The 24,853-nt window shown below is 45.7% G+C and overlaps 1 pseudogene; it reads left to right on the top strand.

Annotated features, from left to right (window-relative positions):
- The first annotated feature begins 1,787 nt into the window (after positions 1-1,787).
- Positions 1,788-24,636, top strand: LOC150023019 (uncharacterized; annotated as a pseudogene).
- The last annotated feature ends 217 nt before the right edge of the window (positions 24,637-24,853 follow it).

Raw genomic sequence — 24,853 nt, 5'->3', positions numbered from 1 at the left:
TTAATGGTATTAATAGTTAGGCATGTCTTTTGATGACTTTTAGCTTTTGGTTGATTTGATGACTTACCAAATGTTTAGGAGTTAGGTTTTGAACCAAATAAACATAAGATAATATTTTATAGTTTTATTTTTTTTTAAAAATAAAAAATGAACTGATATAGTTGTGTAAATTCAATTATTTATACCTTTGTTAATTCAAATATATAAATATTTATCTTAAAACGAAAATAAATAGGAAATGATTCCCAAAATAAATAAAAAAGTTAATTAATAAAATATTTTGTCTATTTAGAAGTTTAAAGTTTAGTTATGATTTTATTTTTAAAAGGTGTATCGTGAATTAAAAAATAACACTATAAGAAAAACATGAAAAATAAACTAATTTTAGAGACAAAAAATAATTAGTTGCTATAGTGACTAAATTAGATATCATTTTAGAAATTAAAAAAAATGGTTTCTAAATTAGTTTATATTATTGTTAAATAGTTTATAAATTGGTATCTAATTAGCTACCCAGTTTTAACTACTAATTATTTAGATTCTAAATTTGGTAGCAAAAACCTTGGTTGCTAATTAGATACCAATTGAGAAACCATTTAACAATAATATAAACTAATTTAGACACTAAAAATATTTTTAATCTCTAAAATGATTTTTAATTTAATCACTATAAAAACTAATTATTTTTTATCTTTAAAATTAATTTCTATTTCATGATTTTCTTTGTAGTGTGGAAGATGTATCAATCTATCATTTAAGCTACATTAGTGTTTTATGAGTGCAACCTTGAAGCTTTTATGGTTAAATCCCAATGGTTAAAATGCAACATGTATCATGACACTACTTCACTTGTTCCTCTTCATAAGCAAAATATTTTTCTCAGGGATTTTGTGAATGCAAAGGGACAAAGGGTACTTGTAATATTCAACCCTTTAATCAAAGATTCCCTACAGTACATCTGCAACAAATTAAAGGTCAGTGACACATCCTATTAGGGAAGGTAAGCTTTCAGTAGCATCAACTTATAATTATTTATTTTCATTTAATGAGATTAATAGAGATAGTTTATGTCATATAATTTGGAGAGAGATGGTATGGTTCAGGAAATTACTTTAGTCAAACAATTCCTTCTATCCAAAAGCTTTCTTTAAATTTAAAATAAGTGTTTTTTTAAATATATCTTTATTTTAAAAACAGGTAAAATAAACAGAAAACTGCTTATTTTTAAAACACAAGTATATCAAACAGACACATAAAAAAAACATAAAATGTGATTATTTAATAAGATCTTTTTAAACACAAACAAAGTCACCCTGCATGTCCATAGATATATAGAAAAGAAAGAATATGATTTTATTTTCATTATTTTTGAAAAAATGATAGGTGATATAGGGTTTGGGTCATTGGACCTATTTTCAGTGTAACACTGGCCCATAATAATAAGGCTGTTTCTTCCTGCACCTCTATAGTTTCTTGTGGCACCCCATACTTCTTAAAATACCAAAAAACACTTCTTATTTTATTGATGTTTTTCATTTTGGAATGACTGATAAAAAAAATATGGATTATAGAAGTTAGAAGATATTTTCAAATTAGAAAATACATTTAGATACTACAATCCAAAATGAGTTTATTTTAAAAAAATACAAGTTATAAAATTTAGAAGGTATTTCCACATTACAAAATCCAGAAAATATTTAATTATTCGAGAATACCTTTCAGTCCAATTAGTGATGATAACAACCCACAATACACATGATTGTTGAACTCTTGTAACATCCTTTTTCATGGATTCTCTTCTCACCCCACTTTCAGGTTACACTTCAAATTTCTTTTCATTCTCTTTTTATTTCTTTTGCACCATTGATTGTTTGATACAATTAATTTGCTTATATGGGACCAGGCAAAGGCAACGATTCAAAACCAAACATCAAACAAAAGACCAACCAAGTAAACAAAACAGGCAAGGGTGAAGCCCAAAGGTGAAGTCACAATTTTCAGACTCTTTCTTTCTACACCTCCATACCTTCTTGTGTCACCCCATACTAAATATGAAAATACCATTTTATCCTTTTTTTTCACCCCCTTGAATCTGAAATAATAAGCCTATGGATTATGTAATCCGGATAAATTCCGGATTACATAATCCAGAAGTCAATTTCATATTTAGAAAAGACTTCCGGATTATGTAATCCGAAAGCTAATAACACATATGAAAGAAAGACTTCCGGATTACATAATCCGGAAGCTAATCTTATGTATAAAAAAGACTTCCGGATTATGTAATCCAGAAGCTAATCACAACAGACTTCCGGATTACATAATCCGGAAGCTAATTCTGAATCTAGAAAAAGACTTTCGGATTATATAATCCAGAATTTTGAAAAGGGTATTTTTGGAATAAGAAAAATTTATGGGAGTGGCACAAGAAGGTATGGAGGTGCAGGAAGAAGCTGCCCAATTTTCATTCACCAATTCAATTTCACTTTCTATATAACCTTCTTTTCGTTTCTGGCTTTGTTTCAGACAAAACAAGGTTTTGGGTATTGCTAGGACCACAAACATTATACAAGCAAAACCGGGACAAGTCATCAATTACCAAAACAGAAACAACCCAAACCCATTTTCACTACCCAACTTCCAATTACTAGCACTGACAAAAAAATCCACAGAAAATGTCAATCATGGAGTGAACAAAAAAAGTGACACATTCCCACAACTAGTTGCTGGAAAAACATCAAAGAACAAATCCCAGGAGAAGGGTTGTGCTTCAGATCCCAAAACTCCAGCAACCTCATCATGTTAAAGTGTGAATTCAGTACCAATTGGATTGCGCTCACTAGTAAGTGAGTTTAATTATTGTGTCCTCTCTATAATTTATATTTAAGAGATCTTTGTGTTTGTAATAAAATTGCAACAAACAGAATGAACACATAATTAGTTGCATGTGGACATAGGTTGCAGATTGACGACCGAACACGTTAAATCTTGTGTTGTTTATTTTCTGCAGTTGATTTGTGATTGTTTTTTTTTTTCTTTTTTTTATTAGCAATAAACAATTAATAAATGTAGGCCACTTAAGGGGTGGTCCAACCCATATACAAAGCTCACAACCAATAACCTATTCCTCACGACACATCCCCACCACCGCCTAAAAAACCACTACTTAACCACCAACAAAAAACCCTACAACCCTCCCTCTTACTCCCAACAAAAACTCATGACATCATCTTCATACATGCCAAAGGATCAATACACCAAACAGAGTAAGAAAAAATCGCGTCCTTCGACTTGGAAGTAACCCAAGACCAAACATTCAGTTGCACCAAGACAAATACTTCCAAAACATCTATAACACCCCCATCAAAAATTACTCTGTTTCTATGTTTCCAAATCTCGTTGACAACTGCGATCCAGATCGCCCCCCAAACCCCATCTACCGAAGCGGTCGCATTACAAATCCTAAACTGGAAAAAATTTAACATAGGAACATTATGGAACACACTTTGCACTCCCAACCATGCACTGCAAAGGTTCTACAAGAGCCATGCAAATCTACACTCAAAGAACAGATGTGAACAAGACTCCTCCTCAACCCCGCAAAAAGTGCACACTGAACTTACCACCCTTATTGATGGAGGAGGGCCCAAGCTCACCACACGATGAAAGCCAAGCCTCCAAGACTAGACGGTCTAGCCTATGATGAGGAGCGTCTAGACTCAAAAAGGAGCGTCTAGCCCATGAAGAGGAGCGTCTAGCCCATGAAGAGGAGCGTCTAGCCCATGATGAGGAGCGGCTACATAAGGAGCGTCTAGGCCATGATGAGGATTCCTTCTAGACCGTCTAGCTTCACATACACATGGGTCAAAGCTACGGTTTTGGGAAGAGAAGACCTTTGTAATTGTTACATAAAGGCCCATTAGGGGTGCTTAGTAATTAGAGTAGTGTAGAAAGCATATTTGTGTGAACATTCTAGAAAGACCATGGAGGGGGGTGAGCATAAAAAGGGTGAGCATAAAAACTAGACACACCCCTCCCCATGTGCTCATTTGTGCACCCATGTGCTTCACATTTACATTTCATTTGGCTAGCATTAGGGTTGCATTATGGTCCTCCTTAGCCTATAAAAGGAGGAGCCTACACCTTGTATTTTCAAGTTTAATTGAGTAAGGTTATGCTGCCATTTTTGTGCACAAGCTTTACTTCTCCTAGAAATCTAGGCTCTAAACTTCAATCCTTTCACCTTCTCCCTTGAGCTGGCCGAACCACTCAAACACCATACTCATCATGCACCTACAAGGCCAACACAACTCCTAGGAGGGTCTTGATCATCTCACCCATTGCTTCCGCACCTTATTTTCTACTTTGATTCAAGAAGAACACATGAAAATGCCATCACTTATCCCTCGTTTTTCCAAATTAACCTTGGTAGCCTACCTATCTTCCAACACCCTCCATACAGTAACTTGTGCAGCAGGTACTGTTGATTTTGGCTTAATCCCAAGTCCCACATCAGTGGGTTCATTGTTTGGGAAGGAGGTTTGAGGGTTATAAATTAAACTCTTCTCCTTCACTGTAATATATCCCAATTTGTAATATCTTCTCCCATAATAATAAAAGTGAGTTGTTTTGCTGTGCTCGGAGATTAGGCTAAATTGGCCGAACTCCGTTAACAATTTTCGGGTGTGTTTTTCCTCTTTATCTCTTTTATTATTCTGCTTTATTTATTCAATATTATTTGTCGGGTAGCTCTGTTAGGGTTCTGTTTTAGTGGGAAAATTACCCGTTTTTCCCAACAAGTGGTATCAAGAGCCGAAGGTTCGCCCTTGGGTTGTTTGAAATTGTTTGTAATATTGAATACAATATTTTGAGTTTGTGATGGCAAGAGGTCGTCAGCAAAGTCAGACAAAGGGGAGAAAAGGGAGGTCTAAGTCTAAAGGTCGAGCCGTTGCCAAAGATGAGTGTGCTTTCTGTCATGAGAAAGGACACTGGAAGAAAGACTGTCCAAAACTGCAGAAGAAAGGGAAGGCTCCACAAGATGCAAATGTTGCAGAATGCAAAAGTGATGTGGTATCAGATATCTCTTTAATTGTCTCGCTTTCAACATCATCGTATCCAGATGAGTGGATATTGGATTCAGGTTGTATCTATCATATGTGTCCCATTCGGGATTGGTTCTTTGAATTTCAAGAACTTGATGGCGATGTTGTTTACATGGGTAATGATAATCCATGTAAGACATTTGGGATAGGTTCAATCTGTTGGGTCTATTAATGTCTAAGTTCAAGAGGGGAGGGGTGAATTGAGCTTATAAAATTTTCGCAAGAACACACAATTTTTAGTATACCAGAGGCAAAAAGAACAGATTGTTTTTACATGAAACAAATTGATTCTTCAGAGCAGTCTAGCACAATTTGAACTTGTTCAATATAAAATTGTGATCAACAGAGAATTATAACAGAGTCAGATCAGCTGAAAATTATGAGGATAAAGGATACAGCTATGCTTAGAAATCAAACAAATTTACTCAACACAAGGTTCAAAGGAGAATGATTCTTTCTCAGATTTTAATGAATAGACTGTTTGTTCACAAATCACTTAAACCATCATATACAACTGCCTTGTTTGTGATTAGAAAGCTTTAACAAATCAGGAAGAACAGTTTTTACTTAAACCCAAAATTAACAGATTCAATTTCAAAAGAACAGATTTAGTTCTTGACAGAATTAACCAAAACCAGAAATGAGTGCAAGGATGAAAAGAAAAGACACATAAGTTTTTATACTGGTTCACTCATACAGAGCTTCCAGTCTCACCTTACCCCAAGGTGGAATCCACTAAAAACAGTACCAATTACTTACAAACACAGTAGTTCTTGAACACTACAAGAACAACACAATCAATGCTGAAAAACCCTATTTCAGCACACCTTGCACTCCAAGAAACCCTATCAAGGAGTGACTAACACTTACACCTTTACAAACCAGAATAAAGGAAAGATTACACCTGAAAAAAAGATGCAAGAACTCAAAACCAGTAGTTCAATTTGCTGCAGAACTGCACCAGCACCTTCACCAAGATCAAAGGTTTTCTAGAACAAGCACACTTGAAAATCTCTTTGGAAAACCTTTCAAAAATCTTTCAATCCTTCTTCTCACATGGAAATTGTTTGATCTCTGTCAAAAGCGTAATTGCTCAGCACCTTTTCATGTGAGAGAGACTTTTCTTTATATAGAAAATTGTTTCTAACTTCTTTTCAAAAAAACAGTTGAAAAACAGTTATGAAAACAACAGATTCATTTTTTAACTTAACAGATTTATTTTATGAAAACCGCCAACTCAGCTAACTGAAATAACTGTCTGAGTTGTACCTTTGGTGCCCTAACTAACTTGTGAAAATCCTTTCAGCTGACCAAAGAATAAACCTGTTCTTTCACAGTGAAACAGATTAAAAGATATCAAACAGGTCAGCTCAGCTTTAACTGAAATAACTAACTAAGCTTTACCTGTGGTGCTCTAACAGAATTTTTAGAAAAGCCTTTTAACAGAGAAGAAATAAACCGATTCTTTCTCCATAAAACAGATTTATTTTTTTGTACTGATTTAAAACTTTTAAGAGCACTTTTAAAAGCTTTTCAAAAACCCTTTAACCACATCATGTGCTTGATCTAGACTTGGTTAGGCATCTAGGATGGGTCATACAGCAAAAGACAACCTTACACAATTACAAGCCTACATACAAGATCATCTAAACCTATTACAAACTTCAAAGCAAACTAGCTATTTTTCTACATCAAACACACACAACACTAGGTAGAGAAGAGACTTCATCCATCTTCAACACAATCAAGTTGCAGAATCATGATGGATCCACTAGAATTTTGCGAGATGTACGGTATGTGCCAAAGTTGAAGAAGAATCTCATCTCATTGGGGGCTTTAGAATCTAAAGGCCTAGTTATGACGATGCGATATGGAATTCTTAAAACAACTTCAGGACCACTGATGATGTTGAAAGGCGTGAGGAAGAACAATTTGTATTACTACCAAGGTAGTACAGTGGTGGGGACAGTAGCGACAGCAACTTCTAGCTATAAGAAAGATGCTGAGGCAACGAAGTTGTGGCATATGAGGTTGGGACATGCTGGAGAGAAATCTTTGCAAATTCTTACCAAGCATGGATTGTTGAAAGGTACGAAGGCTTGCAAACTTGAATTTTGTGAGCATTGTGTTCTGGGAAAACAACGAAGAGTGAAGTTTGGCACTACAATTCACAATACCAAGGGTATTCTGGATTATGTGCATTCAGATGTGTGGGGACCTGCCAAGACTCCGTCAATCGGAGGTAGGCATTATTTTGTCACTTTTGTGGATGATTTTTCCAGGAGAGTTTGGGTGTTTACTATGAAAAACAAAAATGATGTGCTTGAAATTTTCCTTAAGTGGAAAGCTCAAGTTGAAAACCAGACAGGAAGGAAGATTAAGGTTCTCCGAACAGACAATGGAGGAGAATACAAGAGTGATCCGTTCCTGAAGGTATGCCAAGATTGTGGCATAGTTCGACACTTCACTGTTAGAAAAACACCACAACAGAATGGGGTGTCAGAGCGTATGAACAAGACACTTGTGGAGAAAGTTCGTTGTATGTTGTCTAATGCTGAGTTAGGTAGAGAGTTTTGGGCTGAGGCTATGACATACGCTCAACTTCTCGTCAATCGTTTGCCATCATCTGCTATAGATGGCAAAACCCCGTTAGAGGTATGGTTTGGAAAACCTGCAACTGATTATGATTCTTTGCATGTTTTTGGTTCTATTGCATATTATCATGTGATTGATCAAAGTTGGATCCACGGAAAAAGAAGGCTCTTTTCATGGGCTTTAGTCTTGGAGTGAAGGGATATCGTTTATGGTGTCTAGAGGCAAAGAAGACGATTATCAGCAGGGATGTTACCTTTGATGAATCTGTCATGTTAAAGAAGGTAAATTCAGAAGGAGCTGATAGTACTCCACAACAGGTGGAGTGTGTTCGGAAGCAGGTGGAGTTTGAGCAGACAGTGGTGATCCCAACACGAGATACTATAAGTGACTCTCCTATGGCAAAAGAAGAGTCAGATGAGGAAGAGGTTCCTACCCAAGAATCTCAACAGCAATCAGCGCCAATTGCAGTTAGAAGACAGAGACGAGATATTCAGAAGCCTGCTCGTTTCATGGATATGGTTGCCTATGCACTTCCAGTTGTTGATGACATTCCATCCACTTACCCAGAAGCCATTTTGAGTTCAGAGAGTGGTAATTAGGCAGGTGCGATGGAAGAGGAGATGCAGTCTTTGAAGAAGAACAAGACGTGGAAGCTGACACAATTACCAAAAGGTAAGAAGGCAATTGGGTGCAAATGGGTATTTGCAAAGAAAGAAGGATTTCCTAATAAAGAAGATGTTCGCTACAAGGCAAGGTTGGTTGCTAAAGGCTTTGCTCAAAGAGAGGGAATTGATTATAATGAGGTATTTTCTCCAGTTGTTAAACATTCCTCCATTCGAATTTTATTGGCCTTGGTAGCATAGTTGAATTTGGAGCTAGCTCAACTTGATGTAAAGACCGCGTTCCTACACGGTGATTTGAAGGAGGAAATCTATAAGACTCAACCAGAAGGATACAAGGTTGATGGTAAAGAAGATTGGGTTTGTAAACTTAGCAAATCGTTGTACGGACTGAAACAATCTCCGAGACAGTGGTACAAACTATTTGATAAGTTCATGAAGGATCAGAAGTATAAGAGAAGCAAATATGATCACTGTGTGTATTTGCGCAGACTTGAAGATGGTTCCTACATTTACTTACTCTTATATGTTAATGATATGTTGATTGCAACAAAGAGTCAAGTTGAGATTGACAGGTTAAAGGCTCAGTAGAGTAAAGAGTTCGAGATGAAGGATTTGGGGGAAGCCAAGAAGATTCTCGGCATGGAGATAAACAGGGACAGGGAGAGGGGAAAACTTTGGCTGTCACAGAAGCAATATTTGCAGAAGGTACTACAACGTTTTGGTATACACGAAGATACAAAACCTGTAAGTACCCCACTTGCTCCTCATTTGAAATTGAGTAGCCGTTTATCTCCGACGACTGATGAAGAACGAGAATACATGGCGAAAGTCCCATATGCAAATGCAGTTGGAAGCTTGATGTATGCAATGGTGTGTACGAGACCAGATATTTCACAGGCTGTGAGTGTTGTTAGCAGGTACATGCATGATTCGGACAAGGGTCATTGGCAAGCTGTGAGATGGATTCTACGGTACCTCCAAAATACCTTAGATGTTGGATTGACATTTGAGCAAGATAAATCACTTGGTCAATGCATAGTTGGATATTGTGATTCTGATTATGTAGGTGATTTGGATAAGCGACGGTCTACAACTGGCTATTTTTTCACTTTAGCAAAAGCGCCAGTTAGTTGGAAGTCTACCTTGCCGTCTACGGTGGCTTTGTCTACGACAGAGGCAGAGTATATGGCGATTACAGAGGCTGTGAAGGAAGCAATTTGGCTTCATGGGTTGCTTAAAGACTTGGGAGTTGGTCAGAAACAACTTGAGTTATATTCTGACAGTCAGAGTTGTTCCGTCCGGTTGACCGGGACGTCTTCGTGCGCGACCTCAACCGTCAGCTAAGGACTCCTTCCCACTGATTGCCTGTGAATTCCTGCAAAAAAAAAGGACAAAGAGGCGCCCTAGCGGCCGTTTGCACTCCGACGCTCAAGTCAGCCAGCAAGAAACACCAAAAAAAACTGTCCACCCACGTATCTGAGCACCGCGTGTGGCACTCTGAAGGTGGTAAAAGAACTGTGTATCTGTGTGTGTGTTGTCTCCTTTTTGCAAAAATATTCTCCAGTCACTTGTACGTATCCTTAAAGCACGGGCAAGCAACCAAAGAGTTTCTCCTAAGTTTGCCAAAGGTTCCAACCCTTTTTCCGACATTCTCAGCGCTATTTAAACTGCCCAGCATTTAAAGCGCCTTAAAGCGCTTTTACTTTCTAACGTAACGCACTCTTTAAAGCGCTTAATTACGAAACGTAGCGCATTTAAGACGTTGAAACGCTTGGGAGCTTTAATAGTACCAGAATGCTCGAAAGGGAAACTGTATTGAATATCTTTAATTACCTGGCACCTGATTAGAGGGTGTTTCCATTCTGGCATGGCTGTCGTACACGTGGAGGGCCTCACGACGCCATGACCCCATCTGGGGGCGATTCTGCCCATCTGGGGACGTTTCTACGTGTGGGTCCTCCTGCCTGGGAGTGCTACTGCGCTAAGGGTGGCTTTTTGGGTGCCAACTCATGCCCCCAAGTATCTAGCCACTTACTCTGAGAGCGTATCTGCCTTCCTCTCGCACCCTGCACCCGGTTATCCTGGGCGTGACCTTCCTCTTGGGTCGTATCTGTCCCGAAGGCGTCTCTGGGGCGGCAGGGGTACTTCACGAGTTAGGCTGCCCTTCACTGGTACTATCACTATGGCCTTGAAGCCACCTTTTCCTTCTTTTTATCACTTTCCCGAGATATCGGGTCCTGAGGCTTTCCCACGATGTCGCTCCCTCCATGGTCTTTCCTACCCACGGGTATCGGGGAACCACACCGCGGTTGCCTTGCTTTTACACCGTTTGATCTGGCGACGCCCTGGTTGGGCGACGCCTCTACTCAGGCGACGCCATGCCTTGGCGACGCCTCCACCCAGGCGACGCCTTGCCTTGGCGACGCCTTGTCCTGCCTTAGCGACGCTTCCTCTTGGCGTCTCTACACCTGGGCGACACCTTGAGTTGACTTTGACTCTCCAGTCGTTGACTTTGACCTTGACTTAGTCAATGCCCTGATACGGGACGGTACACAAGCCCCCCAGTCTTAAGCCGAAGACTTGTCTTCAGCGCCAAGACTAAAGCCTTGCCCCCGCCATCCACGTGCCTTCCCGATGACGTGTCATTCTCTGCTGACTCAGCAAATTTTCGAATTACTGACGCGACATTTTCTGAACCGCAGGGGTATTCTTAATGAGCGATTGGACATTCCCGGAAATGGGGATGATTACACCTTTTGGGCTACCCTTGATCGCGCGCCACGTGGCCCATCGCATGGCCCTCCTTTAGAGACCCTTGCACTTCCCCTGGGCAATCGACCCTCTGACGCGTGGCCCGATCCTACGGCCCTTAGTTGGCGCTTCTTGAGTCGTGAAATGTAACGTTTAAGTTACTCCAAACCCCGCGCTCACCCTACTGTTACATTCATTCACTCTGCTACTTTGCCCTGTTCATCGCCTCCAAAACCTCTTCTCTCTGCAATTGCGATTCTCCCCTTCCTGCGCTCTCCTACCGCCTCCACTTCAACAGCAAAGGTATGGTTTCGAGCACTCTCAACTCTTCACTGTTTTCGCATTATAGGAAACTGCCTAGGACTGTTGTTGTTCTCGTACTTCTCTAGATATTGTTTGTATGCCTCGTTGTTCCTTTCGCTTCCCTTCGTTCTTTTGCGGGTAGGGCGCTCCTAGGGTTCTTCCATTTTCCCCTTTTCTTCTCTCCAAACCCCTTTTCTCTGAACCCTTTCTTTCTCTTTTGATCTTCAGCATTGGCGTTGATGGCAAAGACCAAGACCACCGCGCCTCCCCCGCTCCCCAAGTCTCATTATAAGGGCGAATATGACTGGGCCCCCGACGAACTTCTGGACGAATGTTCCCTCCTGAACTCCGTTGAGGACGTGGAGGCCCACAGGGGGGACCCTGCCCTCTATAACTTCAATGCTTTCCACAAAAGTCATGACTCCCAAGTCCTGGTAAGCCGAATGCGACCTGGGATGCCCGTTTGCGCGGACTCACGGGATACTGGGGGATGCGCTTTCTTCTTCCTCTATCAGATGGTGCTCAAAAGGGTGGGCCTGCGTCTGCCCCTAACTCCCTTCGAAAAAGAGCTACTGACAGAGATAAACACTGCTCCCGCCCAACTCCATCCCAACAGTTGGGCTTTCGTGAGGGGGTTCCAAATTCTCTGCGGCTATCTAGGTGTTCCCTCCTCTGTGGACGTTTTTCTTCACTTCTTCGAGGTAAAGAAGCAAGGGAAAAGTCTCTGGATGAGCTTTTCTGGCATCGCCGGGCGCATCATCCTGACGCTCTTCCAGAATTCGTTCAAAGGCTGGAAGGGGAAATTTTTCAAGGTACGCGCGACCAAGCGCGATCCTACCATTCTAGAGGGCTTTCCCCTGTACTGGACAGACAAACCCATAATTATGAAGTCCTTGGCTCTGGACGAACTTGCCCCGCCTGACCGGGATATATGCAAAGCCTTGGCGGGACTGGGGATAGTCTTCGATACCGCCAAGCTCATCGCGAACGAATTCAATGCCCATGGGCTTTCTACATACTTCGGTATCTGCTCTTGGCGATTTATGATGCATTAGTTGCTATGGTTATCTGCATTACCATTTTTCACTGTACAATGTTACTTGCATTTCGCATCTCTTCCTGTATTGTGAATCCACATAACCGCTCTAGTGCTAATCCTTGTTGTTTGGCCTGTCTTGATGTAGGATCGGTGATGGGCGCTTCCAAAAGAATAATGTTGGCGAAAGCACTGAAGGAGGCTCGTGCCGCCAAGGCAGGCGTCTCCTCCAGCCCTGTTGTCAATCCGATTCTCCCACCGGCTCCGACACCGCCGCCTCCAGTCACTGCTGAAGCTGCTTCTAGCCCATCTCCGACGTCTCCACCTGGCTCTGACTTGCCTCCAACCCCTAACTCTCCTTCGCCTATCGCCGTTGTTCCCCTGGCTGCGGCCTCGTCACCGGCTCCAACCCCCTGACAAGGGAAAAAGGGTTTTGGAAATTCTGTCAGACGATGAGGAATCGGAGGGTGTGGCGCCCTTCAGAAGGAGAAAATCCGCGCGGGTTCCTCTTCTGGTAGAGACGTCGCCACAGGGAGGGAACTCCTTTATGGACAACCCTCCAAGCGCAACCTCTCTCCCTCCTATGATTCTCCCAGAGGAAAGGGGCGAAGGTGCTGAATCTGCGCCGCCTCTGCCGTCGCCAGAAACCATTGCTTCCCCGACTCCCAACGCTGCCGCCCCCGACTTCATTGCCATTCCCCTTCCAATCATGCATTTGATGAGGGGTTTCAGTGGCGGGACTATGCTAGAAGGTACCGACAGGAGGGAAGGTATGCCTTTCTATTTGGGGGCCTTCTTGGCGGTGGCTCTCGAATGGCGCTCCCAGGCCAGAAACGCCGTCTTGCAAACTCAAACTCTCCAGGCCTTGGAAACGAAGTCAACTACCCTGGAGGAGGAGATGAGGATCCTGGGACGCCAGAACGAGGCTTATTGTTCCTCCCTGAAACAAGCACAAGAGTCCAGGGCAGAAACTGAGAGGAAACTGGCAGAGGCCTTGGAGCTCCAGGCTGACTTCTACGCTCGTGAAGTTGCTCTCCAAGTACAGGTGGCGGGTCTTCAGGAAGTGGTCAAAGCGGATGCAGAAACTCACAAAGACCTGAAGGACCGTTGCTGTGAACAGGCTGCCAAGGTGGAACGGATGGAGGAGGAAATGGCCACGCAGGCCAAAGCTATGGACCTTCTCCGAGTTGACTACGACAGACTGCAGGTCGAGGTTAGCCGGCTTCGTGTGGAGAAAGAGGCTCTGGAGAAGCAGGTGGCCTCTGGAGACGCTGCCATTGAGGAACTGGAGAAGGAGAAAAAGTCCCTTATCCAGAAGATGGCGGGCACCTTCGAGGAGGGGTTCCAAGAGGCCCTGTCCCAGGCGTCCTGCGAGAATCCTGGCGTCAACCTTTCGAACTGCGACCCCACACACCACGTAGTCGACGAGAAGGTCGTGCCCATGGATTTGAACGACTGAACTGCTGCCCCTCATCTGCCACCTTCCTCTTCAAGCTTAACTCTTCATTCTTTACCTTCGCTTTTTAATTTTATCTGCCAAAACTCGTAATTCTTTGAACTATCCGCACTCTTGTTACTGATTTGGGACATTCGCATGGTTGTCTTTATTTCTTTTTCACATACGATTCTGCCTATGCGATCTCGTTCTCATCTTCTCCCTTCATATGCTTCAATTATTTTATCTGTGTTCTGCCCGTTTCTCACACTTCGTTGGGCGGTTTGGTATGATTGGATAAGGTCGCTCGCCAACCCTTACGCCCATGGAGAGACTCACTAAGTGGCGCCGTATCGTCCACGGGACGTCTCTGATACCGAAAGGCTCTTTCTTTGATCTTTTAACGCTCGGCGCCCACGCTTAAGGAGAGGCCTGCTAAAGCAGCACCGTATCGTCCCCGGGTGTCTGAAACGCTGAGTGCTGTGGGGTTTTTGTTCCCTCCATGGTCTTTCCTACCCATAGGTATCGGGGAACACCCTGCCGGTGACTCGCTGGCGTTTGACGGTCTCGTCTCCCTCCACAGTCTTTCCTACCTGTGGGTATCGGGGAGGCGACGCCTGCAACTAACTTTGCCTTTCTCTGATTTCTTCTCCCTCCTCAGTCTTTCCTACCTGGGGATATCGGGGAGGTAACGCCAGTCGGTATTTGGGTTGGCGACGCCCGCGACTTCTCGTCTGTCGTCGCCCTTTACGTCCTTCCTGGCAACGCCTCGGGCGTTACCTTTACTTCGTCATCGACCTTAATTCTTGCCTTGGTCAACGCCTGATAACAGCGAAGAGCCCAAGGCTTTGCCTGTGCCATCCATGCGGCGCTCCTCTGATGGGACCTTCTGTCATTCGACTTGATCCACGTGGCGCTGCTTACATGGTTGGTGGGGTATCTAGTCATTTCATTTTCTGACTCCTGCTGTACCCCTGGCTCATTTTCGACGGCGGATCGTACCATTGGATATTCTGTCGATGGGACATTTTCTGATTTAAACCAGTGGCGCCAGCGTCATCCTTTCATCTTCTGCCACGTGTATCAATCGTGCGGTGCATTCATTTACGTCGTTTGGCGCTCTAATCGCTTTATTTAACTCTTCAAGCTCTGGAACTATCTTCATCGTTTTCTCACTCTTCATAACCTACTTGCGTTCTTTCTTCTTGCAGCCTTTCCTCTCTGTCGAAGGGCTGTTCTAACCTTCGCTCCCCTCGCTCAACCCTTGCACTTCTAGCCATCCTGATCGTGCTAAAGAATGTCTTCTCCCGATGCTTCCCCCAGGGTTCGTCCCAAAGACTTGTACCCTTGGGCCTCGAGCGAACTTCTTGTTGAGTGTTCGTGCTTGCTCTCCACCAGGGCCGTACGGGAACACAAAGGAGAGTGGTGTTCTTACGACCACCGGGCCTTCGCGAGGAGGCACGATGACGACATCGCTGTGCTCCCTTGCACTCTGGGGGAGCCAGTGTGTGGAGACGAACGGGCCAACAACGGGGTCCCTTTCTTTTACTTTTACCAGGTGGTGTTCAAGACCATCGGGGTGCGCTTACCCTTCTCCTGGTTCGAGAAGGAACTGCTGACGGAGATCAACGTGGCTCCAGCCCAGTTATACCCCAACAGCTGGGCCTTTGTCAAGGCCTTCGATGTCCTCTTTGGGTTTCTGGGTTGTGCACCCTCGGTTGACCTCTTTCTTCACTTTTTTGAGGTGAAGAGACAGAGACACAACCTCTGGGTAACTCTCAGCAATGTACCCGGAAGAGTTCTCTTCACACCCTTCCAAAGCTCGTTCACGAGGTGGAAAGGCCGGTTCTTCAAGATCTGCCGTACTGATCTTGTTCCCGACGCTCTGGATGGGTTTCCACTGTACTGGGTGAGAGAGGAAAAGGCCCTCAAAGCCAAACCCCTCAAGAATCTGGCTCCAAGTGATCAAATAGCTTGCCGGATTCTTGCTGAGGCGGGAGGTTTTGACTCCGCTACGGTGATCAGCTTGGAGTTCAACGCTAGGACTCTTGAGAAGTACATAAGTAAGAACCACTGCCTTAGGCAACTTCGACCTTCGTTACTTTCTAACTGTGCCTGTCTTTCTTCACTGTGTCTCTAATACATCTGTTCCCTTTGTGCAGGTTCGAAAATAAGCCGAGAAAGGAGGACACGACTTACTCGAGCGCTGCGGGCTGGGAAAGAGGCTTCGCCTTCCTCCAGTGATGACTCTGATGAGCGCTGAGAAGTGGCTTGTTTGTGTTTTTGCATTTTGTACTGAACATTGCTTGTAACAACAACTTTTCAATATCATAATTCTTTACAACGCCACTTTACTTTGCATATGCTTCATATACCGCGCAACTTCCTTTCGTCTCGTTCTGCCAACGATGCATGCTTTTCCTTGGGCGGCGCCTTCTTTCTGGGCGACACCATGGCCTAGGCGGCGCATCACATTACTTCTAACAAGGAAAAATAAAGGCTGAAAACCAAGGCACTTCTTTTTCTCAACTGGTTTTTCCATTTATTAGGGTGACCTCATTAAAAAACCCCCAAAAGGGAAAAAGAGCGTCCCCTTCAACTAAATTGTTACATGCTGCTTACATAGGTCAACTGAAATAAAATTTTAAGTTGGCTGCATTCCAACTGCGCGGGATAGGGCCTCCATCTAAAGTCTCCAGGTTGTACGAACCGTTGCCCTTAGCCTCAGTAATTCTGAAGGGCCCGGTCCACTTGGGAGACAGCTTATTCTCCAACTCGTAAGGGTGAGCTTTCCTCATCACCAGGTCGCCCACCTGAAACTGTCGTGGCTTTACTTTAGAGCTATATTGCCGCTCTACTCTTCTCTTCATCGCTTCAGCTTTTATTCTAGCTTCTTCCCTGGCCTCTTCTAGCAGATCCAGGTTTACCCGTCTTTCCTCATTAGATTCCTCCACCACAAAGTTTTGAAAACGCGGTGAGCTTTCGTGTATTTCTACTGGAATCATCGCGTCCGACCCGTACACCAAACTGAACGGCGTCTCCATAGTAGAGGATTGGGGCGTGGTGTGGTATGCCCATACAATCCTTGGCACCTCTTCCGCCCACGCCCCTTTGGCCTTCTCTAACCTTCTTTTTAACCCCCTCAGCAAAACTCTGTTTGCTGACTCTACTTGTCCATTGGTCTGGGGGTGTTCGACCGACGCGAACACTTGCTTGATTCCCACTTCAGCGCACAGATTTCTCAACTGCTGACTGGCGAACTGGGTCCCGTTGTCAGATATCAGGCGCCTGGGTACGCCAAAGCGACACACGATGTTTCTCCACACAAAATGTTGTACCTTATGCGCAGTGATTTGTGCCACGGGCTCTGCCTTTATCCACTTAGTGAAGTATTCTATGGCGACGATCAGATATTTCATCTGCCTGATTGTCAGTGGGAAGGGGCCCAAGATGTCAATACCCCATGTGTGGAAAGGCCACGGGCTGTATATGGACCGCAACTCTTCTGGCGGCGCCTTGTGCCAGTCGGCGTGCTTTTGGCATTGCTTACACCGCTGGGCGTGCCGTGCGCAATCCTCTTTCACCGTTGGCCAGAAGAAACCTGCGCGTATTACCTTGGAGGCTAAGGACCTTCCTCCTACATGGCTTCCGCAGACGCCTTCATGTAGCTCCGCCATTATCCTGGTGCACTCATCGCCACTGACGCACGTTAGGATAGGGTGAGTGAAACCGTGTATAAACAGCACCCCATCCACCAAGGTATATCTTGCGGCGTTCCTTTTGATTTTCTTACCCTCTTCAGGGTCCACTGGAAGGGCCCCATCCGCCAGGTATCGTTTATAGGGCGTCATCCAGGTGTCTCCCGTGGACAGGACACAAACCTGCATCTGCTCCTCCTCAGACGCACCCGCGTATATACTGATGCGGGGCGCCCTCTGCGTATCTTAGGTTAATGAGGAATGACTCCTCGGCCTTCCCCTTGATGCATAAATCTGGAGGACATCCACCCTGTTGTCTTCCACGAATCGACGCGGAGCTTTGAGGGTCTCCTGGATCACTGTCCTCTGTCTACCCCCCTTGCCTGAGCTGGCCAGCTTTGCGAGCAGGTCGACTCTGGCATTCTGCTCCCTCGGGACGTGTATTAACTCAAGAGCGTTGAACGCCCCTTTCAACAACTGGACGTATTTTAGATACGCCGCCATCTGGGGGTCCTTCGCCTGGAACTCACTCGACACCTGCCCCGTAATCAACTGGGAGTCGCTCTTCACTAGGAGGTTCTGTGCGCCCATCTCCTTGGCCAAGAGCATTCCTGCAATCAGGGCTTCATATTCTGCTTGGTTGTTACTTGCCTTGAAGGCAAAACGCAAGGCCTGCTCAATCAGTATGTCGTCGGGTCCTTCCAGCACTATTCCCGCACCACTCCCTTGTTGGTTTGAGGAGCCATCAACCGAGAGCAGCCACTGTGAACTCGCTTCCACCTCTTGCTCACCTCCGGGCGAAAGTTCTGCTACAAAATCCGCGTACACCTGCCCTTTAATGGATCCTCTAGGCTCGTACTGTATGTCGAATTCTGACAGTTCCACTGCCCAGCGTACCATTCTTCCTGCCACATCGGGCTTCTGCAGCACCTTCTGTATGGGGAGGTTGGTCATTACCACCACCGTAAAACTGTGGAAGTAATGACGGAGCCTCCTAGCCGAGAACACTACCGTCAGCGCCGCCTTCTCCAGTGCTTGGTACCTTGTCTCAGCTCCCTGTAAGGCTTTGCTTACAAAGTAGATGGGCTTCTGACTCTGGTCCTGCTCTTGGACCAACACAGAACTGATGGCCCTATCTATTACAGTAAAATACAACCGGAGGGGCACGCCCGTTACCGGTTTGCAGAGAACTGGAGGCGTCGCCAGGTAATCCTTCAGCTTAACAAAAGCCGCTTCGCATTCCTCAGTCCATGCAAAGCGACTGTTTCTCTTGAGGCACTGGAAGTACGGGTGCCCCTTTTCTCCTCCGGCGGAAACAAACCTCGAGAGCGCCGCCATCCGCCCTATCAACTGTTGAACCTCCTTTACCGATGTCGGACTCCGCATGGCGATAATAGCCGCACATTTGTCGGGGTTCGCCTCTATCCCCCTCTCGGTGAGCAGAAAACCCAAGAATTTACCGGCCTCTACCCCAAAAACACACTTCTCGGGGTTCAACTTGAGGCGGTATTTGGATATTGTGTTGAACAACTCCTCCAAGTCTGCCATGTGCTGCACCCTGTTCTACGACGCCACCACCATGTCGTCTACGTAGGCGTATACGTTCCTCCCGAGCATTGGCGCCAGGACCTTGTCCATTAACCTCTGGTACGTGGCGCCCGCATTTTTGAGCCCGAAGGGCATCACCTTATAGCAATAACTGCATGTTTCAGTCATGAACGCAGGCTTGCTCTCGTCCCTGGGGTGCATCTTGATTTGGTTATACCCTGAGAAGGCGTCCAGGAAGCTTAACACCTTGCTGCCAGACGCGCTGTCCACTAGGGCGTCGATGCTGGGCAGTGGATAGGAATCCTTTGGGCACGCCTTGTTCAGGTCCGTGAAGTCAACGCACATTCTCCATTTTCCGTTCGCCTTTTTCACCAAGACGACGTTGGCGAGCCACTCAGGGTACTGAATCTCCCTAATGTGGCCAGCACTCAGCAGCTTCTGCGTTTCGTCTTTCACCACCTGTTGTCGCTCCTCATTGAACTTCCTCCTTCTCTGACGCACGGGGCGGACCGTGGCGTCCATGCTGAGGTGGTGACACAGGAAATCGGGGTCGATGCCTGGCATATCCGAGGCGGACCATGCGAAGGCATCCAGGTGGCGCGAAATCACTTCCGCCACCCCTTCCTGTTCTTCTGGACTTAGCGAGCTTCCTAACTTGAAAGCTTTGCCGCCAATCTCCCTTTCTAGGGTGTTAGCTGCAGGTTGCTCCCTATTATCATCTTCGGCGGGCGCCGCTTCTTCTACGGGCGCCGCCTCTTCCACGGGCGCTTCCTCCATTGGCACATCTGCTTCGGGCATCGCCCTTTCTGCTATGGCCTCTTCAAGCGTCAGCCTAGCAGGCGTCGCCTCAATTATCGTTGCGTCCGCGCTCGGCGGACGTTCGTACACCATGAAAACGCCTCTCTTCGTCTTCAGGCTGTTTTCGTAGCATTTCCTCGCCTCCTCTTGGTCTGATCTGATGACTATCACCCAGCCACTGAGGTCCGGTAGCTTCATCTTCATGTGACGGGTGGAGGATATTGCACTCAGACGGTTTAACGCCGGTCTGCCCAGCAAAATATTGTAGGCAGAATTGGCGTTCACGACGAGGTACCGAATGCTCTCTGTTCGGGAGACCTCTCCGTCTGTGAACGTAGTCCTCAACTCCAGGTACCCCCGGACCTCTATCTGGTTATCCCCAAACCCATACAAACATCCCGTATAGGGACTCAGCAGATCGGGGGACAACCGTAACTTATTAAAGGTCGACAGAAACATGACGTCTGCCGAGCCTCCTTGATCAACAAGCACTCTATGGACCTTCCTTCCAGCCGTGACGACCGAGATGACAACGGGATCGTTGTCATGGGGCACCACATCTCGGAGGTCTCTTCTTGTGAACACAATATCTGACTCCCAGGGCTCCCCCGAGAGCCTCTCTTCGATTGAATTCACCCCCCTCGCGTATTTCTTCCGCTGGGAGGCGGTGGGTCCTCCGCCGGAAAAACCTCCAGCAATGGTGTGAACCTCGCCAAGCACAGGCATCTCGTGTGCTGGCTCATCCGCCGGCGGCGGCAGGGTGGCGGTCGTGGTGGACTCTGCGACATAATCTTTCAAAAACCCAGTCCTCACCAGCTCATCTAGCTGGTAGCCCAACGACAGGCAATTATCAATTTTGTGCCCGAAAGCCTCGTGAAATTCGCACCAAGAGTCTTTGCGGGGCCCTAACACCTTGTCGGTCTTCGCCGGTCGCCTCAGCCTCTCGGCTATGTTGGGTACGACGATCAAATCCTTCAACTCAACTACGAAGTTGTACCTCGCCGGTCTTGCTCTTTCTCTGGCGGGGCGTTCGCCTCCTGCGGGGCCCCGAGGCTGGGGCTTTTTGGCCTCGTAGGGGCGTCTAGCCTCTGGCTTCTTTCTCCCCGTCGTTGTCTCATTGACTCTGACGGGTTGAACTCGCGTTGGTCCCCTCGGGCGTGAGGGCACGGCGCTGGTGCGCTTCACACATACCTCCCCTTCCGAAGCAATATGCTCTACCGCCCTACGCCGTAATTCAGCGAAAGTCCTAGGGCGATTGCGGATAATAGATTCTCCAAAGGGGCCGGGGCATACGCCTTTCACAAATGCGTACACGATCATAGGCTCCTCTGTTGTACCAACCTTCACGACCTGGGCCCCAAAGCGATTGATATACTCCTTCAGGGTCTCCCCCTGATACTGCTTCAAGTCAAACAGGTCGTAAGAGACCGGCGGCGGGGCCTTGTTGGCCAAATACTGTTCTCTGAATAACCGCGACAACTGGCGGAAAGATGTGATATGGCCCTCGGGGAGGCTAATGAACCAGTCCATAGCCATCCCGGTCAGGGTGCTCATGAAGAGCTTGCACTTGGCAGCATCAGAATCGCCTATTAGGACCATCTGCGTGTGAAATGCAGCGAGGTGCGTCTCTGGGTCCTCCATCCCAGTGAAGATTACCTTGGGTCCCGCGAACGTGTTCGGGATCGTTGCATCTAGGATCTCCTGCGAGAAAGGAGTGGAAAACTCCCTTGGCGGGGAATGGTTCTCCGTCTCGTCCTGCCCAGGCCGCCTCCGATCGTTTCTCAGGCCCTGGCGCAACTCCTCATTCACACGGTGGAGCTCTTCGTTGCGCTCATGCGAGGCGTCAAGATCTGTCTGCATGCGCTCCTGCTCCATCTTCGAATCCGCCATGTCCTGCTACAGCCCCCTCATTATTTCCAGGACCTGCTGCATGGATAGGTCTGTTGGGGCTGCGCGCGCTGCTCTTCGTCTGGTGGGGGCCATTGTCACTCCAACCTCCTTCAACGTTACTGTAGCTTGGTAAATTCTCCTCGAACTTGTGATGGGACTGCTGTTTTAAATCGTGCCCCACGGTGGGCGCCAAATGTTCCGTCCGGTTGACCGGGACGTCTTCGTGCGCGACCTCAACCGTCAGCTAAGGACTCCTTCCCACTGATTGCCTGTGAATTCCTGCAAAAAAAAAGGACAAAGAGGCGCCCTAGCGGCCGTTTGCACTCCGACGCTCAAGTCAGCCAGCAAGAAACACCAAAAAAAACTGTCCACCCACGTATCTGAGCACCGCGTGTGGCACTCTGAAGGTGGTAAAAGAACTGTGTATCTGTGTGTGTGTTGTCTCCTTTTTGCAAAAATATTCTCCAGTCACTTGTACGTATCCTTAAAGCACGGGCAAGCAACCAAAGAGTTTCTCCTAAGTTTGCCAAAGGTTCCAACCCTTTTTCCGACATTCTCAGCGCTATTTAAACTGCCTAGCATTTAAAGCGCCTTAAAGCGCTTTTACTTTCTAACGTAACGCACTCTTTAAAGCGCTTAATTACGAAACGTAGCGCATTTAAGACGTTGAAACGCTTGGGAGCTTTAATAGTACCAGAATGCTCGAAAGGGAAACTGTATTGAATATCTTTAATTACCTGGCACCTGATTAGAGGGTGTTTCCATTCTGGCTTGGCTGTCGTACACGTGGAGGGCCTCACGACGCCATGACCCCATCTGGGGGCGATTCTGCCCATCTGGGGACGTTTCTACGTGTGGGTCCTCCTGCCTGGGAGTGCTACTGCGCTAGGGGTGGCTTTTTGGGTGCCAACTCATGCCCCCAAGTATCTAGCCACTTACTCTGAGAGCGTATCTGCCTTCCTCTCGCACCCTGCACCCGGTTATCCTGGGCGTGACCTTCCTCTTGGGTCGTATCTGTCCCGAAGGCGTCTCTGGGGCGGCAGGGGTACTTCACGAGTTAGGCTGCCCTTCACTGGTACTATCACTATGGCCTTGAAGCCACCTTTTCCTTCTTTTTATCACTTTCCCGAGATATCGGGTCCTGAGGCTTTCCCACGACGTCGCTCCCTCCATGGTCTTTCCTACCCACGGGTATCGGGGAACCACACCGCGGTTGCCTTGCTTTTACACCGTTTGATCTGGCGACGCCCTGGTTGGGCGACGCCTCTACTCAGGCGACGCCTCCACCCAGGCGACGCCTTGCCTTGGCGACGCCTTGTCCTGCCTTGGCGACGCTTCCTCTTGGCGTCTCTACACCTGGGCGACACCTTGAGTTGACTTTGACTCTCCAGTCGTTGACTTTGACCTTGACTTAGTCAATGCCCTGATACGGGACGGTACAAGAGTGCTATTCATTTAGCAAAGAATCAAGTCTTTCATGAACGGACGAAGCACATTGATGTTCGTTATCACTTTGTGCGTGAGATTCTCGAAGAAGAGGAGATTGTTCTCCAGAAGATTCACACTACGGAGAATCCTGCAGATATGCTCACCAAGGTGGTTACAAGGACCAAGTTTGAACACTGTTTAGACTTGGTTAATATCTTGCACATTTGAAGTTGGCGCCCAGAGGCGCAAATTTGAAGCACTGCAAAGTTTGTTTTTTTTATGTTTTGAGAAGATTTGTTTTAGGTGGGACTTGAAATTAAGCCAAGGTGGAGATTTGTTGATTTTGGCTTAATCCCAAGTCCCACATCAGTGGGTTCATTGTTTGGGAAGGAGGTTTGAGGGTTGTAAATTAAACTCTTCTCCTTCACTGTAATATATCCCAATTTGTAATATCTTCTCCCATAATAATAAAAGTGAGTTGTTTTGCTGTGCTCGGAGATTAGGCTAAATTGGCCGAACTCCGTTAACAATTTTCGGATGTGTTTTTCCTCTTTATCTCTTTTATTATTCCGCTTTATTTATTCAATATTATTTGTCGGGTAGTTCTGTTAGGGTTCTGTTTTAGTGGGAAAATTACCCGTTTTTTCCAACAGGTACAGCTCTACACTTCGAAAACTCTTTGTTGATTCGTGATTGTGTGTGTTTCCTCCGCGTGTGTTTTTCCTATCACATCATTGTCCCATGTTAGAACCAAATCATCCACACCCTTCTACACTTCTATACTGCACTGCATTGCAGCAAATAGCAAATGCCGCTTTGACAAGCTTGAGACCTCATCTTATTGGGTTGGTCAAATCAAAATGGCTGAGTCTGTTGGCAAGCATTTTGTTGCCTCTGACTTCTTCAGGCTTGCTTTGGAATCTCAGGCTGAGGTGTGCTTTACCATTCACAGTAAATGTCTCTGAATCAATGCAACAAAACTTCAAAAACATATATATGCAGACCCAATTGAAAAAGAAATGCTTTTTACACTAACTATCTGTACACACATGCATACACAATAAAATTGTACACTGTCTGTCATCTGATAGGATAAAAGTATAGTATTTATGTTATGTGTGACAAATTAATTGATTCATACTATAAGCTACATATCTTGCAATTCATTCAAACAATGATTTCTGATTTGTTAACAGTGTAAATTTTTTAGATGCATTCAACCACTTGTGTTATGGTTAAAAAAAGTTAATACTTTGAAGCTGATATTGGGTGTGGCTGGTAGCCAATTAGGAACCTGCGGATGGAGCTTAAAAGGTACCTGTTGAGGCATGAATACCTTTGGGAGCAGAAGGAATGGAGAGAAGTTGGTGCTAGGTATGGAATGGACTCAGTCACTCATGAAACCAAAAATGGAAGTGGTGCCAACTGATGTAACAGGGAAGATAAACAACTTCACTGTTGAAAGTGACTGCATCCTTCACTGCCTTTACTTTGATGAAGATGATCATTTTAGCAACAGTATAAGTAGTTTGTAATTGGTGTTTCATTTTTTTTATCTAGTTCCATCATCTAAAACTACAATTAATATTATGTATAATCTATAATCTACTTATTGACAAATGTTGTGGTTATTGTATTGAAACTTT

The sequence above is a fragment of the Phaseolus vulgaris genome, chromosome 11 (assembly GCF_051622355.1).
Source record: "Phaseolus vulgaris cultivar YP4 chromosome 11, ASM5162235v1, whole genome shotgun sequence".
NCBI lineage: Eukaryota > Viridiplantae > Streptophyta > Magnoliopsida > Fabales > Fabaceae > Phaseolus > Phaseolus vulgaris.
This window is presented reverse-complemented; position numbering and strand designations above follow the sequence as displayed.